The 24,611-nt window shown below is 46.7% G+C and overlaps 2 pseudogenes; one reads left to right on the forward strand and one right to left on the reverse strand.

The window, feature by feature from the left end:
• The window catches only part of LOC134107150 (proteasome subunit beta type-7-like), a 74,206-nt pseudogene that overhangs the window by 7,686 nt on the left and 41,909 nt on the right, over positions 1-24,611 (reverse strand).
• On the forward strand, positions 7,591-16,176 carry LOC119216641 (thyrotropin-releasing hormone receptor-like; annotated as a pseudogene).

Consider the following 24,611-nt stretch of genomic DNA (forward strand, 5'->3'; position numbering starts at 1 on the left):
CGACTCGGATTGATGTCCTGAAGAAGCGCTGACAGCGCGTCAGGAGTGTCCTCCAAGAAGAGGACAACACAGGGCAGGTAAGTGAGAAAAGGCTGAGGGACGGTTACGAGGACCATGTGGACAGTCCCTTGTTCTTCAGGGCTAGGCCCCTCATCCACTAAAATGACCAAGGAAGAGGACTACAACATACTGGCAGTTGGCTGAAAACAGCAACTTGACAGCGACATTCTGCTTGCTGCAGGATGTAAAAACCGCCTTCCGCCGTGTTCAGCGAGGATGGCTATAGGTAGCATCTTGCAGCAGAGTTTTTAGGCATATCTTCTTTATGGATTGATAAATTTGCATCCAGTGCAATCGCCCCCACTTCCTTCTCTTATGGAATGTCCTGACGAAGCACTAATCCCAGTCCTTCAGATGTCAGGAGTGTCCTCCAAGTAGGCAAAGGGACGACACTGGGCAGGTAAGTGTGAAAAGGCAAAGAGACGGTGTCGAGGACCAGGTGGACACAGCCTCTTGCACTTCAGGGCTAGGCCCCTGCTCCACTAAGAGGACCAGGGAAGAGGACTACAGGAACTCAGCACCCTCCACTTCAGGCCTCGCCCCACCCACACACAGAAGATACTGGCCTCAGGCGGAAGACAGCGACTCGGATTGATGTCCTGAAGAAGCGCTGACTCCGGTGGTTTCCCCCCCCCCTACTTCACGGCCTCAGCCCCCCACCCCCACCCCCCCACACACAGATACTATCTCTTCTTTATACATTTTAATTTTGATTATTAGTTGATGCTATTCATAGAGGCCAGAGGTAAGTTACAGGGGATGGTTGTTATTCTGTGTTGTATTTTTATTCATGTAGTCTAGATGTTTTTTTCAGACAAAGGTAAGTCTATGCCTTTTAATAACATGCATACCAGACAGAAGTCTCCAGAAAGTCTCTTTTATAGTTAAGAAAACTAAGGTGAGGTGACTGAACCAGACAACGTTTAAGTAATATCCCCCATATGTTAAGAAAAGGTTTTCAAGTTTCTTTTACAGTAATGAGCCTAATACAGGAAGAGATCAGAAGGACGGAGGACTACAGGACCAGATGACAAGGATGGACAACTGCAGGACCAGATGACAAGGATGGACGGCTGGCGCCTTTCTTTCACTGGGCCAAGTAAGTAATCCCTCACTAAGACTACTGAAGTATCAAGATAATAAAGATTCAACCCAACAATCTAAAGGTTGTGTAGTTGAGCTCAATGTTTTCATCACTTGTGTTTGTGTTTAACAGGGAGAGACTCCTCTCAGAACCCCGGTGAGTCCCAGACCTGTCACCCCAAGACCACCCGCCCCAGCCCCACGAAGAGAGGACGTCAGCAGCTGTCAGCCAAGAATTCATATTCCAACAAATTGATGGTCTTAGGATTCTGAAATCTGAAATCATTCACAACTTAAATAAAACGTCATTTAAATTATGATTTATTGTTTCAATTTTCATTGGCCTTTAATTGTATTACTTGCGTTTTCTGTATTAATACTATTAAGTGCTGTGTATAGTATTTACAATATTACATACAAGTATGTGGGGATGCATTAGATCAGTGTTTCTCCAATGGGGGTACATGTACCCCTGGGGGCACGTGAAGGCACTTCAAGGGGTATTTGAGATTTTTAAATATATACATTTTAAAATTGACATCCATTTTAAAAACCTTGAACAAAAATAGTTTTTTAATAAATATTAAATAAGTGTAAATTCGTTAACTGAATTGGACATTCTGTACGCTATTTTCCGGAGAAAAAAAACATCCTCCATACCAAGATGCTTTTTCCCAACCTGGCGCATTGTTATCACCTGTCAGAAAAGACGGCCACAAGGTGCAACCCACCCAAAGTGTTGCTTCGGTTTGAGAAATCAGACTCAGAGGGAACACTGCTGTCTATTACCATGTTTTTTTCAACCAAAAAAAGCTTTGCACTGCTTAAGGGGTACCAACTTTATTCATACAGCACTTGACTGTAAGAAATATTCCTTAAGAAATACGTCACTAAAAAAAAGGTTGAGACCCACTGCTTCAAATTATGGCTCAGTCATTCTAATTAAAAACATAGATTAATACCGTATTTGTGTTGGAAACATACCCCAAATAAACTTGCGTGCGGTGTGTGAGTTGGATAATCCTCATGGGCACGTGCCATCGTGGATGGTAGCCCCTACCAGTGGGGGAATGTGAGGTGAATCAACTTTTATCCTAAATTGAGATACACCATCTTTCATTCAGCTGCCAACAAAGAACAGAATCTGTTACAGTGTGAAGTAAATCAGCTTTTATAGTTTACTCTGATGTATTTTGTTTTAAGAAGAAGGGATTTAAGTAGAAGTGCACACCTAGCGTATAGTATATTACATGTAGTAATGTTTAGTGTAGAATTGTAGTTTGTGTGATGATTGTGAGAGTAGATATTACATTTGTATGTTAGGTGAACTGAATGCATTATAGTCAATAACAATTTATAGTCATGTAAATCATAAATACTGTACAAATTAACATCCTGTCACCATGTGATGTTAAAAGCTGGGGACGAAAGCTAATTGCCGTCCTTTATGTATTTCTCCTAACTTTCTCCCCAAAGAGGGTTTTTTTGGGAGTTGGTATTCCTGTCGAGTATTAGATAAGCAATTTTTGTTCTTTTAGTTACTTATTTTTAGGGGCCAAGTATTTGTTCCAGTCTAGCCATTATTTTGGAAATGATGAGGTCATTGGTAATATTCGTTCCCTCAGCACTTGGATGCATTTATTAGATGCTTTCTTAGAAATTCGTCACTCACACAACCCGTGCACACCAGGAACAATGTGCACTTGGCATTCATTATTATTATTATTTGCCTGCATGAGTGGTATAAGCGATAAGTCAGAATTTGCCATGAAAGAGCTGCTCCCGCCGAACTATAACACAAAGAGAACTTTGATTTGAGAAAATGTAATGTCGCTCCTCGCTGGCGCACTCAGCAGAGGCGAGACACTTTCTCAGAAGGCCCCAGCCCCGGGAATGAAAGTCACACCGATGGCCGATTAATTGCTGTCATTGAAGTCCCTTGTTTGAATCTATATATGACCAGGACAGACCAGTCAAATATACAGTAAAATATACAGTGTTTGTTTGCTGTGGATCCAAAAACAATATCCTACACACGAATAGAGTCCACTAGATAAAACATTTCTTTAAGCAGCCGGCGGGCTGCGTCTGTCTGACACCTGATTCATAACTCAAGAGCGAGCTTTGAAACCTTGCAGAGCCTGGACTGAGTCTGATGGAAGCACACATGGCAATGCAATTTTATAATCATGAATACTAAAGTAATTTATACCAACCTCTCGCCGTCAGCGTTTTCTCTTACAAATCATTCACTACTGCTCTAAGAGACAATTTATGCAGATTAAAATTTGGATTTTACACTCTCGTAATTAGGTTTATTTGGTGACTGAGACTTGAGAGTGCTGAATTTAATGTGTACTAGATATATTTTAGGGATTTTGATGCAGTCCAAATTAAAGTGTTAAAGTCAAAGACCCTGAACATGAACCTAAAGTATATAAAGCAAAAAGAATTAGCAATGAAATATACTTTTTCTGATCAATATAAAAAGGTAAAACTACTAGATAACCTGCCAACAGAGCTGATTCTTATGCGCAAAGGGAAGAGTGATAAAACACTCAACAATTTTTCCTCCTCTCAAAATATATAAACAACAAAAATAATATTGCTCATGAAAAGCTGCTACTTCAGTGCTGTTTTTTAGTTTTCTCTACACAGCAAATTGAGCGGAGTCAAATTTCTGGTGTTGATAAAGCTGGAGTCAATCAAACTTTATATGGAGTTGATCTAAATCTGTATGTTGTTAAATCTGTTCGATTTTACACTGCACCACAAAAGAGTTGGTGTCAAAATGGAGTGTTATTGTGAAACCAACTCTGAGAGTCGTCATTCTCACAGCTAGGGTGTACGGAGTGACTGCCCTCTAGTCTCGTGGGAACAAGAATCTCGTGAGAGCAACAATTTGGCGGGATTCAAGTAATTTACTTCAGTCGCTGCACAACTTAACTGGAACGCAACGCACAGCATGTTTTCGAAGAGAGTATGTTCTAAGTTGAAGAAAACGTGTCTCGTGTCTCAGTTTATTAGATGACATAATGAATGCTACTATAATATACAGATGGACATATATTTAGACATTGGAATGATATTTATACCTGCTATAATGTAGGCTAACTGCCGTCTTTACTCAGCCAGGCCTAATGTAAGCTAGCTAGCAACCGTAACCTAAGCCAAACTAACGTCTTCGCCTACTGGATGGTAACTGGCAAGCTAACGTTGGCAAGCTAACGTGCGCAAGCTAGCGGGAATCGCCGTACGTGGGGGAAAAATACTTTTTTAGGGGGGCGGGAGATAATTTCGGGTTAGGGGGCGCTGTCATTATGGTAGGTTGAAATACTGGAGTTACTGTCACGCTCAATGCATACCTGCAAACTAGTCACCTTTCGGCGAAATTCGCCGTTTTCACTCAAAATAGGTCATTTACGTGAATCGTGTAGATTTCTTTTTTTTGGGGGGGGGGGGGGGGGGGGTGTCCGGCGGTGTCGGGTTTTAAGATGACGACCGGGGGTATGCGGATAATTGTTGGCCCAGTGACGGGTGGCTGCCTGACGTCTGACGTGTTTGTGCGCGGCAGTGAATCCGCGCCCCCCCCCCGTTTAATAACTGTTAATACGGCTCTTGGCAGCTATTTCATCTGGTGTTGGAGGCCACTGCAGACGAAGGCAGAGTTGCGGAGCGGCGGGTAAAACACGCGCGTTCTTTCCCCCATCGGTCCCTCTTGGGGTGGAGTGCTCTCTCGTTAGCGATTCTTCTGGACAATTATCGGGATACACAGATGCAAGTTTTGCGGTAAATCTAGTAGCAGCTAATCTGGCAAAAATCTTGTATTTAACTGACCAGTTTATAGGTTAATAAATGTGACATTTTTTAAAGAAAATATTGTCTTATTTTCTTCAGGGAGTACACCAGAATTCCTAATTTACATGTTAAAGTAGCAAAATGGGTATTTATTTTCTACCGACTGACTCAGCCAAGAGCTGCTGGACAATAGAAAAATTCAATCGGCTTTGATAATTGACTACATTTCTGTGCTAATTCATGTTTTTGTGTGTAAAAAAACATTGTTTTAGAGAGGCATGACTGGATTCTATTTGGAATAAATCTGTCTTGAATAACATGGTATTCTATATCATTTAACAGGAAATGTTGGCTAAAGTGGAGATAGGAGGGGTCCTAAAATACGTGAGAATTCCAGAGACTGATGGATTTTTTCAATTTGATAAGTTCCTTCAAGAAGGTTTGTAGTTAATGGCTATGTATTTTGCATGTATTACTGTTCTCACTGTAGTTTAACATGCAATGTTAAAAATGATCTGAATAAAGAGGTCTAAAGTACTAGTGTTGAAAGCATATTAATGACCAAATTGGTTTTGTCCAAACATGAAAGAAATCTCTAGCCTAACCCAACCACAATCAAATTCAGGCGATTTATCCGGATAGTTTTTTTTGTGTGTGTGTTAGTTTTTGAACGATGACATAATGAAATAGGAGTAACGAAGCTATTTTTAAAATGTAAGGAGTAGAAAGTACAGATATTTGCGTGAAAATGTAACGAGAAGTAAAAAGTTGTAAAAATATCTTCATAAGTAAAGTAACTTATGACTAAAGATTGGAACCTTCAGTGTTTAAGTAAGACAACGTTTTGATCTGCTTGCACCCTTAGAAGGGTCCCCATGTTACAAATGAGTACGAGACATTGAGTTTAACGGTGAAAGAAATACGATTTGATGGACAAAGACACTCAGTCGAGGATTTCTCGGTGTAAAATGATTATTGGAGGGGCGGGATGTGTTACATCTCGCGGGACATCTCTGGGGTGTGTCAACAATTAGTGTAGATGTTTTAAAATACTGTTATTTTGGTTTGAGGGTATCAAATTGTCGAAGATTAACATTGCAATTTGTGAAAAAAGATGGCGCTCAGAACGCCATGGAACGCTCAATAAATGTATTTGGAAACCACCGGGTCCATGGAGACGGTTGACGTGTGACGTCACGACGTGGAGGTCTAGTCAACGTACGTCACGTGGTTGAAACGTACTTATGAATGTATTGTTACATGCTCCGTACACTATTTCTCTGATATTTACATTGAAATGCCTCTGCTCGTGGTCGATGCCTTTCATAAGAGTTACAAGCAGTGACGTAGTAGCATCAATTCACCATTCAACTGGCTGCTTGCACATTGACTACTGGTTATGTTTCATATACCCTATTGTATACGGGTAGATGAAATCAAGCTTTCTGATTAGTTGAGAGTGAGTCACGGGGTGTACTGACTTGAGCCATAATATACTTGTTTCAGTGCGGTGAATTTTCGCTACCGTTGGTTGTCATTTTGGTTTTTAGCTCGGTGGCGATCGCCTAAAAACATCCCGGAAACGCGCAAATGAGGAGTTTGGGGAAAGCGAGCTTTCGTAATCAATTTAGGGATCCTTTTTAAGCCAAAGAGGACAATTCAGGTCGACGTCATGAGCGCTGTGAATGAATGAATATCTTGCAACGAGACCTGGAATGCACAAGTTAATGTCAATATTCTTGATCATCAACCACTATGGCACAAAAGTCAAACACAAATTCAGCGATATTGCCCATAATAATCATTGGATTGATTGTAATCTTATAATTACACTTGTATCACAGATCAGATCACAGATATATATATATATCTTTTTTTTACATTTCATGATGGCATAAGGAAGGCACTGCCTCCAGTGACCGCAGATTACTGGTGACAAGGGAGCGATTTGTTAAGTAACCGTATGGGACTGCATGTGCGCGTGCTGCACCACCTCCACGCATTGCGATGTGCAACTCGTAGAATTAAGAGTGATCAATTAAAGAAGTTCATTGTTGTATCAATGCCGCCGTGATTCACTGACGCACTGCATATAAAACACGTCCACGCTGTTTATTGCAAGTCAATGACGTGCGCACACTTGCAGAATCAACGTGAACAGTGGCTTAGTTGACCCGCTAACTGGCTGATAAAAAGCTTTTTAATACTAGAAACCCGACCGTGTTTTTTTTTTACACAGAATGACAGTAGAGAAGACAATAATTACATTACATTGTGTGTGTTAGTGACTCCCTTGGGTCCTGCAGTCATAGTTACTGTAGTGATCTGCTCTTTACAAATCAAAACTTTATTGCTGATGTGATCCAGAAATATTTAATGTAATGAGAAATCCTGACAGTTTAAATGTTTTATCTTAAAGCTGGTGTTACCTGCATCATGGAACGTCCCACACAACCCTGCCCCCTCGGCGATGACCACGGCGTTCTCCTCAACTCCTCGGATGAGGTAGGTGAGGTAGGTTATGCTGTGGGTGAAGTTGATTTTATTCCCCTGGCCTTCCCGGATGACAACGAGGAGCAGGAAAAGGATGAAGAGGAGGATGAAGAGGAGGATGAAGAGGAGGAGGAAGAGAAGCGGCCCATGTTGGCAATGGACAGGCAACTGATGCACTTTGGTCTGGAGGCAGCATTGTATTTTCTGGAGGAGCAACACCATGAGGAGGAAGAGGATGATGAGGACTGGAAGGATTCTGGGTACGACTCCATGTCTGTGTGCGACTCCCTTTCTGAGGACGATTGGATGGACTGGGTGGCACCTACGGAAGAAATGCAACAAGAAGCTTTCCTGCAGTTTGTACTACTGCAACATCCCCCACTTCCTTCACATGTGGACCTTCCCGAAGAAGCGCCGAGTCCAGTTCCCCAGACGTCAGGATTGTCCACCAAGAGGAGCAGGGAAGAGGACGACGCAGGGCAGGTAAGTAGGAAGAGGCAGAGGGATGAGGACGACCATGTGGACACAGCCGAAGAGGACTACAGGAACTCGGCACCCTCCACTTCAGGCCGAGCCCCGCCCACATTCAGAAGATACTGGCAGTGGGCGGAAGACAGCGACTCGGATTGATGTCCTGAAGAAGCGCTGACAGCGCGTCAGGAGTGTCCTCCAAGAAGAGGACAACACAGGGCAGGTAAGTGAGAAAAGGCTGAGGGACGGTTACGAGGACCATGTGGACAGTCCCTTGTTCTTCAGGGCTAGGCCCCTCATCCACTAAAATGACCAAGGAAGAGGACTACAACATACTGGCAGTTGGCTGAAAACAGCAACTTGATTGACAGCGACATTCTGATTGCTGCAGGATGTAAAAACCGCCTTCCAGCGTGTTCAGCGAAGTTGGCTATAGGTAGCATCTTGCAGCAGAGTTTTTAGGCATATCTTCTTTATGGATTGATAAATTTGCATCCAGTGCAATCGCCCCCACTTCCTTCTCTTGTGGAATGTCCTGACGAAGCACTAATCCCAGTCCTTCAGATGTCAGGAGTGTCCTCCAAGTAGGCAAAGGGACGACACTGGGCAGGTAAGTGTGAAAAGGCAAAGAGACGGTGTCGAGGACCAGGTGGACACAGCCCCTTGCACTTCAGGGCTAGGCCCCTGCTCCACTAAGAGGACCAGGGAAGAGGACTACAGGAACTCAGCACCCTCCACTTCAGGCCTCGCCCCACCCACACACAGAAGATACTGGCCGCAGGCGGAAGACAGCGACTCGGATTGATGTCCTGAAGAAGCGCTGACTCCGTCAGGAGTGTCCTCCAAGCAGAAAAGAGGACAACACAGGGCAAGTGTGAAAAGGCAAAGAGACGGTGTCGAGGACCATGTGGACACAGTCCCTTATACTTCAGGTCTAGGCCCCTGCCCCAATAAGTCAGAATTTGCCATGAAAGAGCTGCTCCCGCCGAACTATAACACAAAGAGAACTTTGATTTGAGAAAATGTAATGTCGCTCCTCGCTGGCGCACTTCCCCCCCCCCCAACGCCCTTCTCTCTCTCCTCGTCCATCAGGAAATATTCTGGACTCAATCTCAGGCGACTGGCTGCATGCCTTCCACTTCACCTCAGCCGAGCAAGAGCCAGCTGGACAGGAGGCGCACCACAGAAGCCAAAGATTGAATAAAGACAGAAGAGCAGGAGGCAAAAACGAAAGTGATTCATGACAGACAAATAGTAGCATTACATACAAAACAGAAAATTCATTTCATTTTTCCTCCCTTGGGTGATAATTCGGATTCAGTGCCTTCTTGTTAGATTGCTTTGTTTACTACCAGGTGGTACACTGTTCTGCGAGGATCTCAAGTGTCAAAGAGAATGAGTTTCCGCGCTCTGACTGTAAAGCAATGGAATTAAAACCGCAGGAGCAACGACCCGTCCCGAGGGAGAGGCTCTTATCCCCCCCTGGACGTTTCAACGCACGTCTCTGCTGACATAGTCTGCTGGGGGCTGTTTGCCTTCGTGGACTCATCAGCAGAGGCGAGACACTTTCTCAGAAGGCCCCAGCCCCGGGAATGAAAGTCACACCGATGGCCGATTAATTGCTGTCATTGAAGTCCCTTGTTTGAATCTATATATGACCAGGACAGACCAGTCAAATATACAGTAAAATATACAGTGTATGTTTGCTGTGGATCCAAAAACAATATCCTACACACGAATAGAGTCCACTAGATAAAACATTTCTTTAAGCAGCCGGCGGGCTGCGTCTGTCTGACACCTGATTCATAACTCAAGAGCGAGCTTTGAAACCTTGCAGAGCCTGGACTGAGTCTGATGGAAGCACACATGGCAATGCAATTTTATAATCATGAATACAAAAGTAATTTATACCAACCTCTCGCCGTCAGCGTTTTCTCTTCCAAATCATTCACTACTGCTCTAAGAGACAATTTATGCAGATTAAAATGTGGATTTTACACTCTCGTAATTAGGTTTATTTGGTGACTGAGACTTGAGAGTGCTGAATTTAATGTGTACTAGATATATTTTAGGGATTTTGATGCAGTCCAAATTAAAGTGTTAAAGTCAAAGACCCTGAACATGAACCTAAAGTATATAAAGCAAAAAGAATTAGCAATGAAATATACTTTTTCTGATCAATATCAAAAGGTAAAACTACTAGATATCCTGCCAACAGAGCTGATTCTTATGCGCAAAGGGAAGAGTGATAAAACACTCAACAATTTTTCCTCCTCTCAAAATATATAAACAATAAAAATAATATTGCTCATGAAAAGCTGCTACTTCAGTGCTGTTTTTTAGTTTTCTCTAGCAAGGAAGAAAGGGCATCTTCGTCTGAACCTCATGAACACTAAAAGCTTTGACTCCATTTCTCTCGAGTAACACCAGACGGTTGGAAACATCTTGGAATGAACAGTAAAAAAAAAGTATTTAATAAAAGATACGGTGCTGTGCTAAAAAGAACATCTCAGCTGAGGAGCCGCTGGTCTCCACAAACCAACAGACCACGGGGAGTCCTTTGACCATCCCTAGTCTGCTGTCTCCTCCAGAGAACTCCAAGTATTTACACAGATCAGTGGAGGTGTAAAGTCAGTGACCACGCCCCCTGGGAGTGGTCTCCTGGTGGGTTCAACGTAGCTCGGATTTCGAAGGCCTCTCGGTCAATATCAGTTGTGGTGCTATCAAGTATTACAATACATTTCGGTAGATTGCATTAAGTTGAATACAACCATAACTGTACATTGGTATTGTTCTATTGATTACAGTTTCAAAATGACAGTGGTTTTACAATGCTCCCATTACTTTATTGAAAACATATCTCCACAATCATGGTTGTGTTTTGTTGTACACTAAATGCATTTTATTTATAGTTAATTTATGAACCTGGTCGTCAATTTCTTTTTTTATATCCTACAGTTCCCAAAAGCTCAGAGCCCGCGAAAGGCTGCCAATCTCCTATGGAGATGGACTGTTTGTTAATTGCTACACGTACATTCACTTCTGTAGACTACTGTCTGATAAACATTGCATGTAAATTAAACAAGTGCAATGCATCACACCCGACCTAAGACAGGTGGTCCATTCTTTATCCACAGCAGAGAACGGTAGACGAAAAAGCACACTTAGGATGCAGCCTGTAGGGTGAAAGGGAAAAACATGAATGAAAAGAGAAGAAAAACCAAACTAAGAATATACTAACTAAGAATCTACCTCACTCTGTTTAAGTTTGTCACAGCTAGAGATTCATGCAAAACAAGGGCGTTTCAAATTAATCCACGAGTTTTATGTAGATGGCTCGACAAGATATATATAAGTTATTTCCATAACCATGTGTATAGGTGGTTGTGTGTATGTACTGCTGGAAAACAGTCGTGAAGAAAAGAAAAAATCTGTCCATATAATAATCGATTATGGCTTCCAAGGAAGTGATAGAGACCACAGTTTTTTTTTAACAAGCTTTGACAAAGAAGGGCTCACTGGCCGTATTCAGCACACGGAAGCTTGAGTAAAAAAAAGGCCATAAAAAAGAGAATTAAACATCTGGAAAAAGGAGACGCAGTGCTAATGTATTCTTGGCTAAATGAAATGAACTAAACTCCTTGAGTTGACTGCACACACTCACAGTGAGGGGAGGGACTGGAGTTCAGGCACTTTGTCATCTGTAGCAATTTATCTGTAAGGTTAAGTGTTTCTGTAGTGGGGAAACCAGGCTTTGGTGCTTTGATCCCAAACACTCCAGCAACCTGATGGCTTTGCCCCGCCATTCGACACGCCCACACACACACACTCCAGATTAACACAATATGTGCTCTCTAGATGAAGAAAATGGCGAGGGTAGGGGGAAAAAAAGTTCTATACATATCCACAGCTAAATGCTTAAATTCTGAGCGTAACATCGTAGCGTAACATCTTAACCTAACAACGACAACAAAGCCAGTTGAAGTAAGATATGCAATGCAATATGCACTTAATGAAGGTGTGGATACTGCTAATGAATTTGGGACTCAGTCTCTTAAAAGATAATGGCTCACTCGTTGCATTTTAAGTCCTTTTTTTCTCTACCTGCAGTAAGCCTTCAGCCCAGATTTCACAAAGTCTCACAATCCCTCTGAGATCTTGTTTTTCCGTTATCTTCCAACATCTAAAAAATATAAAGCACACAAACAGTTTGTGAATAATTATTCACAGGTGTGTCTGTATGAGTTAGTAGCCCTGTAGCCTTTGATTTTTGAGGTTTAACGGAAGGATGTTTCTTTGACTTCTATTACATGTGTGACTTTTACAAGGCAGTGTGACTGTGTCAGGGACTTGGATGACACAAAAATATGGCTTGTTGTAATCAATAGTAACTCTAGGTAATAGCTAATAATCCTCATAAATTTGACAGGAATCATCACAAAGAATAGTTAATACATGCAGAGAAGAAATTCACCTTGGGATGAAAATAAAGCTTGTTGCTGTTGGAGGACGCAATGTTGTCACACGCGTTACAAAGGGATTTAAAGGCAGGAGCCTTCGACTCAATGAGGTCTGTGAAGTTTCTCGCGCTCCGTGAGAAAGCTCATTATTTATTTTTACTGTGCTAAAGAGAAACAGAGCGTGCTGTTTGCGAGCATGTGCATTGTGCTTTGTTTTGATGCGTCACTCGTCTCGTGTTTGTTCGTCGTGCAGACGTGAATCACCTCGGTTTGATGTAGGTTTGAATGGCAGGCGGCAAAATTCACCCCGGAGAACTGACAAGTTGTCACAAGATGACCTTTGTTTTCCGGATTCGCAAGTAGAAACGTTGCACTGGGACTTTTACTGCAACGTCTTCATCGGAGGAGACTGCTATCCTTGCCACATCAGAAATATAAATATATGTAGTCCAAAAATGACAAGGGTTTGAAATGCGTGCATTACTTTTTGTACTTCGGAATTTGTATATGCTTTCAGTCAAGAGATTCCTTCTCAAAAACAACTTGCATGTTTGATTTTGTCCTCATGTTGTCACCACGAGTCACTCACAATTGTGTGAGTCTCTTGACACAACGTGAGCTCCTCAGAGCGACACAGTTCAGAGAACATCTGACAGACTACGAAGACACGTTCTGGAAAAGACAAAACAATGATTTGAAGCACTGTGTCAGCACGGTTTCCACTGTGCGCACTGTGGGGGCCATCATTAGCTGCAAGCCGTTGCCTCATCCGTCTCCAAGAGCCACATACAGGTAACAGGTTTCACTTCACCCGAAGAAAAAAAACGATTTGACATATCCACCATAAGAAGTTCTATTGGCATAAATCATGCGTAAATGAACCGCGTTAAAAAACAACCTGATTAAGTAAGCAAGAGGATCAGAGACGCTATTGGAGTTATCCTAAAAGCCCGTCACTGGGTCGGATTCAGGTGAAATCAGATGAAATCCTAAAAGTTCACCAGAAACTCCTTCAGCTCAGTCCTCGTCCAGACCCCGAGGAGGTAGAGTGGGGGTGTGGCATCTGGAAACACTACTGCTTTGATCTGCAGGCACCACTCAAAGCCAACACAAAATGGAAGTTCAAAGTCATCAATAAAACAAATATATTCCTGTGAAAGAATCAAATTTGATTCATGGATTACTATCACTGATGAATCAAGGTAGTAATAATCAGTGGTATAAATGCCCATCCTCCCCCATGAGTGGATGATCAGGGAAATACAAACACCTCATAATTCTACTAAAGTACAGTGTACATCCCACCACTTCATGTGAGGAACTAAGTTTGGGAAAAACCCGTAAACAAATGACCTCGCCCAGGCCATCACAAACACCTTTGGGTACCGTGTTTATTCTACATTTAGCGCGTAGCTTCCCGGCAGCGAGCATCGACGCACCAGCGACACAAACGCTTTCCAGCTTCCACGTGACAGAGTAGCAACCAGATGACAAGAAAAGCCACAGCTGGCACTTCTGATCAGCAGTGTGCTGCTTCTGGCGATCTGAGCGTCGGGGATCGTCGGCAACGTGATGGTGGTCCTGGTGGTGCTCACGACCAAACACATGAGGACTCCGACCAACTGCTACCTGGTGAGTCTGGCGGTGGCCGATCTGATGGTGCTGACCGCAGCCGGCTTGCCGGCGTTCACCGACAGCATCTTTGGGTCGTGGGTGTTCGGCTACTACGGCTGCCTCGGCATCACCTACTTCCAGTACCTCGGGATCAACGCGTCCTCATGCTCCATCACCGCGTTCACCATAGAGAGGTACATCGCCATCTGTCACCCGATCAAAGCGCAGTTCCTGTGCACGCTGTCCCGGGCCAAAAAGATCATTCTGGTGGTGTGGGCGTTCACGTCTCTGTACTGCGTGATGTGTTTCTACCTGTCGGACCTCCAGCAGCTGGTGTATGACAACGTCACCATCATTGCGTGCGGGTACAGGGTCCCCAGGAAGTTATACCTGCCGGTTTACTTCTTTGACTTCGCCGTCTTCTTCGTGGTTCCGCTGCTGCTCTCCGCGGTCCTGTACGGACTCATCGGCCGGATCCTCTTCCTCAACCCGCTGCCCTCCGACCCCAAGGACAAGAAGAAGAAGAAGACGAAGAAGAACGCGCCGAGCAACGGCGCCAACGACACGAGGAACAGCTGCAGGAACTCGCGCCACTCCAGCTCCACGGCGACCTCGCGCCGACAGGTGGGTGCCACGTGCGTCCGTCTTAAAACAAGGGAATCAAAGACGAGTACAAATATGAGGACCATTTTTTTAACTTAAAAATGAAGGTTTAAAAAATATATGAAGATTATCAGAGAATAAATGCTGTTCACACATGACACCAATACCGCTCCAATGCCTATGCAGCACTGTAAAAGAGCCCACTTCCCTTTAATTATGTAAAAAAGATTTGGATTCTGCATCTACAGCAAATCAGAAAAATTAAACCTATGTATAATTGCTTTGGTGTTTTTGATTCAGATATGATGATTGCTGGGTATGTGTGTTGATGACGTTCCAATTGAGTCATTATCCAAATCTGCAAAGACTGACAAAGGGACATGCTGGGCACTGAGCAGTCTTGCCCAAACGCGCGCGATGAATAAAACCAAATGGTGACCCGTCAACCTCATATGGATCCGTCACTTCACTTCCCGGCTGTCGTTCCTGCTTTATAATTGGCTCACTTGCCATCTTGCTAGACTCATTTGTGTCCGTCCAGAGAGCCCCTAATGAGCTAAATGGAGACAAACAGGATGAAGGTTCGAGTTTGATTATATTGAGAATGGTAGACCAAAATGTTTCACTTCTCATTAGTTGCCATCAAGCGTAGCCTCAAAGCCAGCCGAGCCCAAGCAACTACAAAGACGAACGAGTGAACTTATCATGAATCAGTTTACTGCTATCAAACATATGTGAGGTATATAAGCCTCTCAGAGTACAACGTGTAATAAGGGTTAAGTACTGACACGATCAAGAGTGGGGGGGTCTTTGTTAAATGATATTATGTCTTTTGAATCATAACACTTGTAGTTTGGGTGAACTCACCCTTTAACAGCTGAGATTATCCCGGACCTCCACGAGACACTAAATTAAATTAAATTGCTCCTGAAGGCAGCGCCGTCGGTGTGTCAAAGATGGCTGAGTGACGTCTAGTGTGAAAGCGCTTTGAGGCTTGAAAGGACTAGAAAGGCGCTGTACTCTACTCTGAGGCAAGTCCATGTACCATTTAATGTCCAGAACTTTCTCATTGTCGACTTAAAGAATGCTCTCTTTATGAATGGTGAATTCAAACTTGTAACAGGAAAGAAGCTAGCGTCTTCCTCAAACAGGTCGGATTCGGCGCCCACGGACTCCTGCAGGTGTTCTGCTGCAGCATCCGTTCTCACGTCTTTCCTTGTTGGGTAACCAGGTGACCAAGATGCTGGCCGTGGTGGTGATCCTGTTCGCCGTGCTCTGGATGCCGTACCGCACCCTGGTGGTGGTCAACTCCTTCCTGGACCACGCCTACCTGGACAGCTGGTTCGTGCTCTTCTGCCGCGTCTGCGTCTACCTCAACAGCGCCGTCAACCCGGTCATCTACAACGCCATGTCGCAGAAGTTCCGCGCCACCTTCCGCAAGATATGCGGCTGCGGGAGGAAAGGCTGCGACAAGCCCGCCGCCTACAGCGTGACCCTCACGTACAGCGCGGTCAAGGACACGTCGATGGCGGAGAGCGCCGACCCCTTCGTCAGAATAAGCCTCAAACGTCCAGCATCTCTCTGCAGAATTTGAAGAGTGTATGTACAGCGGGTGAAATAAGTTATGAACAGGTCACCATTTTTCTCAGTAAATATATTTCCAAAAGAGCCAATGACATGACATTTTCACCAGATGTTGGTAACAACTCAAAACAAAGAAGTTCAGAAATAAAGTTATGTGTAATAATGTAAAATGACACAAGGGAAAAATGATTGAACATGAAGAAAAGGAGGTGCAAAAAGGTAAAGCCGAGACAACACTTGAAAACATCAAAAATTAATCAGTAATTAAAAAGCAATCCAGACCCCTGTCAGCGCAAATGAATATCAGCTGGTTCAGTCCCAACTGATGGCCTACAAAAAGGTCTCATTGCCAAGGTGTCACACAAGACACATCTACAGTAATGATGGGTAAAAGCAAAGAGCGGTCTCAAGACTTTCGCAACCTAATGAGGGTATTGGTTATAGGTGCATTTCTAAGCTTCTGAATGTTCCAGTGAGCACAGTTGGGGCCATAATACGGAAGAGGAAAGACAATCATTTCAACAGAAATTTCTTTCGACCAGGTGCTCCTCGCAAGATTTCTGACAAAGGAGTGAAAAGAATAATCACAAGAGTTGTCCAAGAGCCAAGGACCACTCATGGAGAGCTTCAAAAAGACCTGCAATTAACCGGTACTGTTGTCTAAAAGAAAACAGTAATGCAGTAAGTAATGCACTCTGTTATTAGGTAGGCTTACTCCTTTGGCCTACTGTAACGCTGTGGGTGCAAGGGGCTCCGGAAGAAGGCAGCGAGAGTGCAGGTTCAATATATTTTATTGTGTATTTTTAGGTTTCTCGTGCTTCCAGCTCGTGAGGCGTCCCGCTCGCTCGTCCTCCTTGCTCGCCGCCTCCCTGGAACTTATATAGGGACACAATTGATCATTATTTCCCCCCAGCTGAGGCTTATTGCCTCCACCTGGCGCCGTTCCCGGAACCACTCCCCCTCTCTTCCCCCCTGCAGCCGAGCCAAAACCACGCCCGCCACCACATACCCCCACCGCTCGACTTAGGCCGGGGAGCCGTCCGGCCTAGCCTACTCCCCACCCTCCCTCGAGAGGGCGGGAGAGGAAGTCTGCCACGACCATCTGTGCCCCCGGCCTATGGACCACCTTGAAGTTAAAAGGCTGTAGAGCCAGATAACACCAAGTGTTCCGGGCGTTGGTATCCTTCATGAGGTGGAGCCATTGGAGCGGGGCGTGGTCCGAACAGAGGGTGAACGAGCGTCCCAGGAGGGAGTAGCGCAGGGAGCCCACCGGATGGCCAGGCACTCCTTCTCCACCGTGCTGTACCTGGCCTCTCTTTCCGACAGTTTGCGGCTGATGTAAAACACGGGGCGGTCAACCCCCTCCACCTCCTGGGACAAAACGGCCCCCAGCCCCTGTCCGACGCGTCGGTCTGCAGAGTAAAGGGGAGAGAGAAGTTAGGTGTGTGGAGGAGCGGTTCCCCACAGAGAGTCTGTTTTACCTTCTCAAACGCCCGCTGGCACTGCTCCGACCACTGGACCGGATCTGACGCACCTTTCCGGGTCAGGTCGGTCAAGGGGCTGGTGAGGTCCGCAAAGCCGGGGATGAACCGCCTGTAATACCCCGCCAGCCCCAAAAACCGCCTCACCTCTTTTTCGTCTTGGGACGCGGGTAGGCCGCAATAGCTGCTGTCTTTTCCACCTGAGGGCGCACCTGCCCGACCCCCAAGTGGTACCCCAGATACCGTACCTCCCTCCTTCCAACTGCACACTTCCCCGGGTTGGCGGTGAGCCCGGCCCACCTCAGCGACTCCAGCACGGCACCCACCCGCCGCACGTGCTCCACCCAGGTGGTGCTGTGGATGATGACATCATCCAGGTAGGCAGCCGCATATGCGTCGTGCGGACACAGCACCCCGTCCATGAGGCGCTGGAACGTGGCCCGGGGCACCGAACAAGCCAAAGGGAAGCATGGTAAATTGGTACAAACCATACGGAGTGGAGAAAGCAGTTTTCTCTTTGGACTCTGGCAACAGCGGAATCTGCCAGTAGCCCTTAGTTAAATCCAGGGTTGTAAAAAAACGTGCAGTGCCCAGCCGGTCCAGGAGTTCGTCGACCCGGGGAATTGGGTAGGCATCGAATCGTGACACGTCGTTCACCCTGCGATAGTCCACACAGAACCGTACAGCCCCATCTTTCTTAGCCACCAGAACGATGGGGCTACATCGATTCTCCAACATAGTAATAATTCCTCCCGAACTACTTTTCTTTTGTGTTCGGGCATCCTGTAGGGTCGTGACCTTACCGTCACCCCTGGGGGTTCGGGCATCCTGTAGGGTCATGACCTTACCGTCACCCCTGGGGGAGTCTCGATGTGGTGAACTATCAGGTTGGTCCGGCCTGGCAGGGGGGAGAACACATCAGCAAACCGCTTCTGCAACTGGGCAATGTCTGTCCTCTGGTCCTCAGAGAGATGGCCCTCACACGGGAGCGGGGTGGGATTGGCCGCTTTTGGCACCTCCGGCCCAAGGTCCTCTCTTTCTGATACTGAGGAAACCAGAGAAACAGACTCCGCCTCCCTCCAGGCTTTGAGGAGGTTTACCACCTCATAATCAACATCCCCCACCTGGCGTGTGACCTCGAAGGGCCCTTGCCACTTAGCCAGGAGTTTAGAGCTGGAAGAAGTAATAAAAGTACCTTTTCTCCCGGTGTGAATTGTCTCAGCTTGGCTGATCTGTTGTACAGCCGTTGTTTCCGTTTCTGGGCCCGGAGCAAATTCTCACGTGACGTCCTACCCAGTGTGTGGAGCTTTGCTCTCAGGTCCAGGACGTACTGGATCTCATTCTTGCCGGGGCTCGGACCTTTCTCCCAGTTTTCCTTAATAAGGTCCAGCACCCCCCTCGGTGTCCTGCAAAACAAAAGTTTAAAGGGAGAAAATCCCGTGGCGGCCTGGGGGACCTCCCGGACTGCAAACAACAGAGGATCGAGCCATTTGTCCCAATTACATTCATCTTCGCTAATAAATTTACGGATCATGGACTTCAGTGTCTTATTCATACGTTCTACCAGCAGGTCTGTCTGCGGGTGGTACAAACTAGTACGAATGGACTTCATGCCCAGTAACCCGTAAAGTTCTCTCAGTGTACGCGACATGAACGTTGTGCCCTGGTCCATCAGAATCTCTTTCGGGATTCCGACCCGGGAGATGACCTGAAACAGAGCCTGCGCGACACTCTTCACCGAGATGTTGCGCAATGGCACTGCCACCGGATATCGGGTTGCGTAATCCATGAGGACTAACACAAAGCGATATCCGCGTGCGCTCCGGTGGAATGGCCCGATGAGGTCCATCCCGATGCGTTCAAACGGAACCTCAGCCAATGGTAGAGGACGTAATAGGGTTATAATGAGCCGCATGGAAAATAGTTTCCCGGCGGATTTTCGGCACCAGCAACTGGGTGTTTTCCTGTCCCGTGTCACAACTCACTCAATATAGTCTATCCCTAATCAATGAAAAGTGCGGATATGACCGCGCTGCGTCAGGGCGCACCCATTGACCATCAATTCTTATCACTTGGTCGAAGGCTGAGCGTAGAGTGTCATCCCGAGACTGCTCGAGTGGAAAATCTTCCATGGAGTGAAGTTCGGGGACCGACGGAGTCTCCACGGGAGTGCCCCCTCCCCGTCTGCAGCGTCGGGCGACCTCGCGTCACCGCTGAGCACAGCACACATAACGCATGTCCCTGTCGTCCGTGAACGCAGCAGTCCGCCCCATTAGCTTGTTAAACCTCGGCCAATCTGTACCCAAAATTACGGGGTGCGTCAGTCAAGTTCCGGACACTATGGGATACTCGTGAATATCCCCATGCACACACCTTATCCTCACCCGCGATGCCTCTACCAATGCCCTGGGCCGAACCAGGCGTGTACCCCCCTGGATTCTTGCCGGAACGCGGTACGTCGCTCCCGGGCAGGGGAAAGGGGCTGGAGCGCCGGCCACCCGGATCACCTGCCAGCCGCATGCCCCCGCCATCACCTCGAAGGCCTCCAGGAACGCCTGGACATCGTCCTCCTCTTTTGTGTAAACACAGTGGTCTGTCGGGTTCTGAATAAAGTTGTCATCTACTAGGCACATGTGGAGCATCTCATTCCAATTTTGCCTTGACTGCTTCAAGCCGTAGATTGACTTCTCTAGTTTACACACCAGCTCATCTCCCTCCTTTTTGTAACCTTCAGGTTGTTCCATGTAGATATCTTGATCAATGGGGGCGTGTAGGTAAGCTGTTTTCACATCCATTTGATGCTAAATCAAATTGTCTTGGGCTGCCTTCTGCATCACTACACGTATACTTGTCAGATTCGCTGTTGGTGAGAACGTCTCGCTGTAATCTATCCCTGCTCTCTGGCTGTATCCTTTTGCTACAAACCTAGCTTTGTACTGGTCGTTTCCGTCAATGTCTCCCTTGATCCAATACACCCATTTTCCTCCCACTGTCTTCCTGCCCTCTGGTAGCTTAGTCATGGTAAAGGTCTGGTTGTCCTCTAGGGACCTCTTTTCCTCGTCCATTGCTTTCTTCCACTTTCCTGACTCAGTTGATGTCATGGTCTCTTAAAAGGTCAGAGGTACACCACAAACTGCTCGGTAGCAATAATCTACACTAGTGAGTGTACTGTCGTCATCAGCATCTTCCAGAGAATAATCTCTGAGATACCCCGGGGCTTTACGCTCTATGGTAGGGTATCTCCCACTGTCGTGTGGTGTCACCCTAGGGTGCTTCTCACGGTTGTCCTCTGATGCGGATTGTGTACCATCAGTCAATATATCGGTGTTCGGTACACTAGGCTGTGAAGTCTCTACTTCCTTATCGCGATCTCCTATAAGATCCAGTCCTAGCTCCTGTGTCTGAGCCTCATTTTCACAGGTCGTCTTGATGACAAACTTTACCAGCCTGTGCTTCTGCACTTTTCCTTTACCGGGGTAGTAAACTAGGGGGCCGTTTAGGTCTGTGTTCACCAGCTCAAGCGGTGTCTTTACTCTGTCAGTCGGATCTCTGTTTCTCGTCTGCGTGAACTTCCCCTCTATGCATACTGCACATTCTTTACCAGGCCTGCGCTTTGGACCCTTAATGTGCAAGCCCTCTGTCACGTCCTGCAGTTTCAAGATATCGTCAAAATTACAATGACCCATTACCTCATGCCATGTCTGGATATCATGGCTGACGTGACACGCATCATCTAGATCACACTCGGTTTGCAGGTAGTACATTCTCTTGTATACATAGATTTCAAACCTTGCGCCATCCGGTGACTATAACGTCTTTTCCTTCGTAGAAAAACACTTTAGTGGGGGAACCGTTAGCGGGAGCAGCCTTCACTGAGAAGAGTTCTTGAGGGTACGAGGGAATGTAGAGAGCGTTCTTTAAAGTCACTGTACACCGGCGCCCCTCACTGGTTATGAGACATACTTGTGCGTCTCCCCTCCCTTTCACCACTCCGACAGTATGCTTCCCATCGGCGAGCTCCATGCTGTGTCTCTCCGGCCTGAAAGTGCTGTCAAAGCTTTTGAACTTACTCCTATCGTTGAGGATGTGGGACGACGCGCCCGTGTCCACGATCATTCCCCTTCTCTGGGTATGCAGCGCCTTCCCTGAGAGACTGGCATTTCCTGTTTCTGCTCTGAAGGTACGGTCTTCTCCTCCCACGGCTACCCGGTCGCCGTCCGGTTCACAACCGGACCTACGGCCACCGCCGCCATCTTGTACACACGCACACCGGGCGCTCCGTTCACGCTCCTTCTTTGTGCACGCTTTGTCCGTGTGCCCCCTGCTTCTGCAAAAACTGCAACAGACTTTCTCTGTGCAGTCATCCCTTCTGTGGCCCTTTTCTCCGCACCGCCAACACACCATCTCCGCTGGCCCGGTCTTTTTCCTCGGCGCCGCTTGTGCCCTCAGCACCCTTTCTCCTGCCTCTTCTGGGACTGGGTCTGCGTCTTCGGAGGCCTCAAAATTCCTTAACTTTGCTTTGAACTCTCCCAGTGTTATGTCGGCTGAGCCATGCGTCACCATCAGTGTGAACGGCTTGTACTTCTCCGGTCATCCCCTCATGATCATCGCCATCATCAGTCCCTCACTCGGTGCTTCGCCTGCACTCCTGACTGCTGTAATGATCTGCTCAGCTCTGATGATGTATTTGGTTAGTCTCATTGTCAGCTTTCTTCAGCGCTGTCATTGTTATGTACAGGGAAACAATCCGGGGCCTACCTTTTCTGATGTAGTGTTTTCTTAATACTTTGAGGCTCTCTCGGCCCTTGTCCTTTGTGTCTCTGAATATCAGCCCCAAGCTTGTGTTGTCAAGTAGTGGCGCCAATGCACAGTAGGCGTCCGCATTCAGCTTATCATCTTTAGTCCTCTCTTCCTCCGACAGTCGTTCAGCGGGCTCCATCAGGTCTGCTTCAGCCCCACCCCGTGCATGCAGCACAGCATCCTCTCTTCCCAGAGCTCATACTCCTCTGCTCTCCTGTCAAACGTGGGCCACTGGCTCTTGCTTCGGTTTGCTATGGTTGTTTTTAGTTCAGTTTAGCTCCCTTTGATTTAGCGTTAGCTTCCCGGTACTCCCGATGCTAAACTAGCTCTTTTGGATACTTCTGTATGCTAGCGTGGTCGTGCTAGCTATCAACGCACAAGTCCGTCAAACTTTGGAATCATTACCGGTTCCTGGGCCCATAACCTGTTTTTAGGTAGGCTTACTCCTTTGGCCTACCTTCGCAGCGAAGTAATAATACCAGAGGATGAACGGACGTCCAGACGTTTATCTCTTCAGCCATTGAGCTCGTGGCATTGTGTATTACCTGCAAAACATGCTAAACTGCCCGCTCTCGGGAGAGACCCGGTAGAGAGAGAGTAAGGGCGGAAACATTGCCCTTATATGGAACATGGTGCTATCGATATCACGTGACTCCAGTTACAGTTACATGCATCCATACACTCTTACCGCCATGGCCTGTATGCACGCTCACCACGCAAGACTCCATTGCTGGGGGGAAAAAAAACATGTTTAAGCTTGTTCAAAGTTTGCAGCTCAACATTTGGAAAAGCCAGTGGGAGCATGTAGTGTGCTCAGATGAGAGCAAAATGGTATTGTTTGGATGCCCTATTACACACCATGTTTGGAGGAGAAATGGCACTGCACATCAACCTAAAAACACCATACCAACAGTGAGGTTTGGAGGTGCGAACATCATGGTGTGGGGCTGCTTCTCAGCAAATGGTACTAGCAAACTTCACATAATTGAAGGAAGGATGAATGGGCGAATTTACAGAGAAATTCTTGACCGAAATCTGCTGCCATCTACCAGGATGAAGATGAAACTGTTAGGGGTGTAGTCGGTGGACCCAAAAGCACGCACACAACAGCACTATGTCCAGCCGATTTTTTTATTTTGCGCTGTGCCAAGAAGGTGAATCAAAAACAAAGCAGATCTTTCAAAAGGTAAAGCAAAATGCTCCTCAGGCTCAACAGGGGTCGGGAGGGCAACTCCACCGACTTCTTGTAGTCCGAGCTGGGGCAGGGTTCTGGTGTGGAAGCCCGCGGTCCGACACCACAATCACGAGTCTCGTACCGCCGTGTACTCCGTGGTACTACGTGGCTCTGCAGGACCCAAAGAACAAAAAATGCAAAACAGTGAACAAACTCCGAGAGCTCTGTAGACGCACCTGAGACCAGCCTGGGAACTGAGACGAACTGACGACGCGCCTGGGAACACTGAAGGCCTTATACCCGCCACAGGTCATCCCTGCAATGAGCCACAGCTGAGCTCCCAAGAGAGGGGCAGAGCTGAAGGTGGGGCCCAGAGGTGGAAACTATATGGAAAAAAACAGACAGGGCAAAAAAACAACAGATATGCAGATCGGGTTCCTAACAGTACCCCCCCCCCTCAACGGGAGCCCCTTGGCGAACCGCTCAGACGATCTGGGTTCCGACGTCGGAAATCTCTAATGAGCTCCGGGTCCATGATCCGGGAACGGGGCACCCAACATCGCTCCTCTGGTCCGTAACCCACCCAGTCCACCAAGTACTGATGCCCCCTTCCCCGACGGCCCACATCCAGAAGTCGATTAACAGTGTAGACGGGCCCCCCCTCAATGAGACGGGGGGGTGGAGGGGGTTCTGGAGGGGGGTTGAGATGGCTGGAGACCACTGGCTTAAGGAGGGAGACATGGAATACTGGGTGAATCCTCATGGAGCGTGGCAACTGTAATTTGACAGAGACTGGGTTGATGATTGAGATGATGGGGAAGGGACCGATATATCTGGCGGAGAGCTTTCTAGACTCAGTGCGCAGGGGGATGTCCTTGGACGAGAGCCACACAGACTGGCCGATTCGGTAGGTGGGGGCAGATGCGCGTTTTCGGTCCGCCACCCTCCTGTTCTGCTCTGCTGTGCGAAGCAACGCTGCTCGAGCCGCTT

Source organism: Pungitius pungitius, chromosome 17 (assembly GCF_949316345.1).
Source record: "Pungitius pungitius chromosome 17, fPunPun2.1, whole genome shotgun sequence".
Lineage (NCBI taxonomy): Eukaryota > Metazoa > Chordata > Actinopteri > Perciformes > Gasterosteidae > Pungitius > Pungitius pungitius.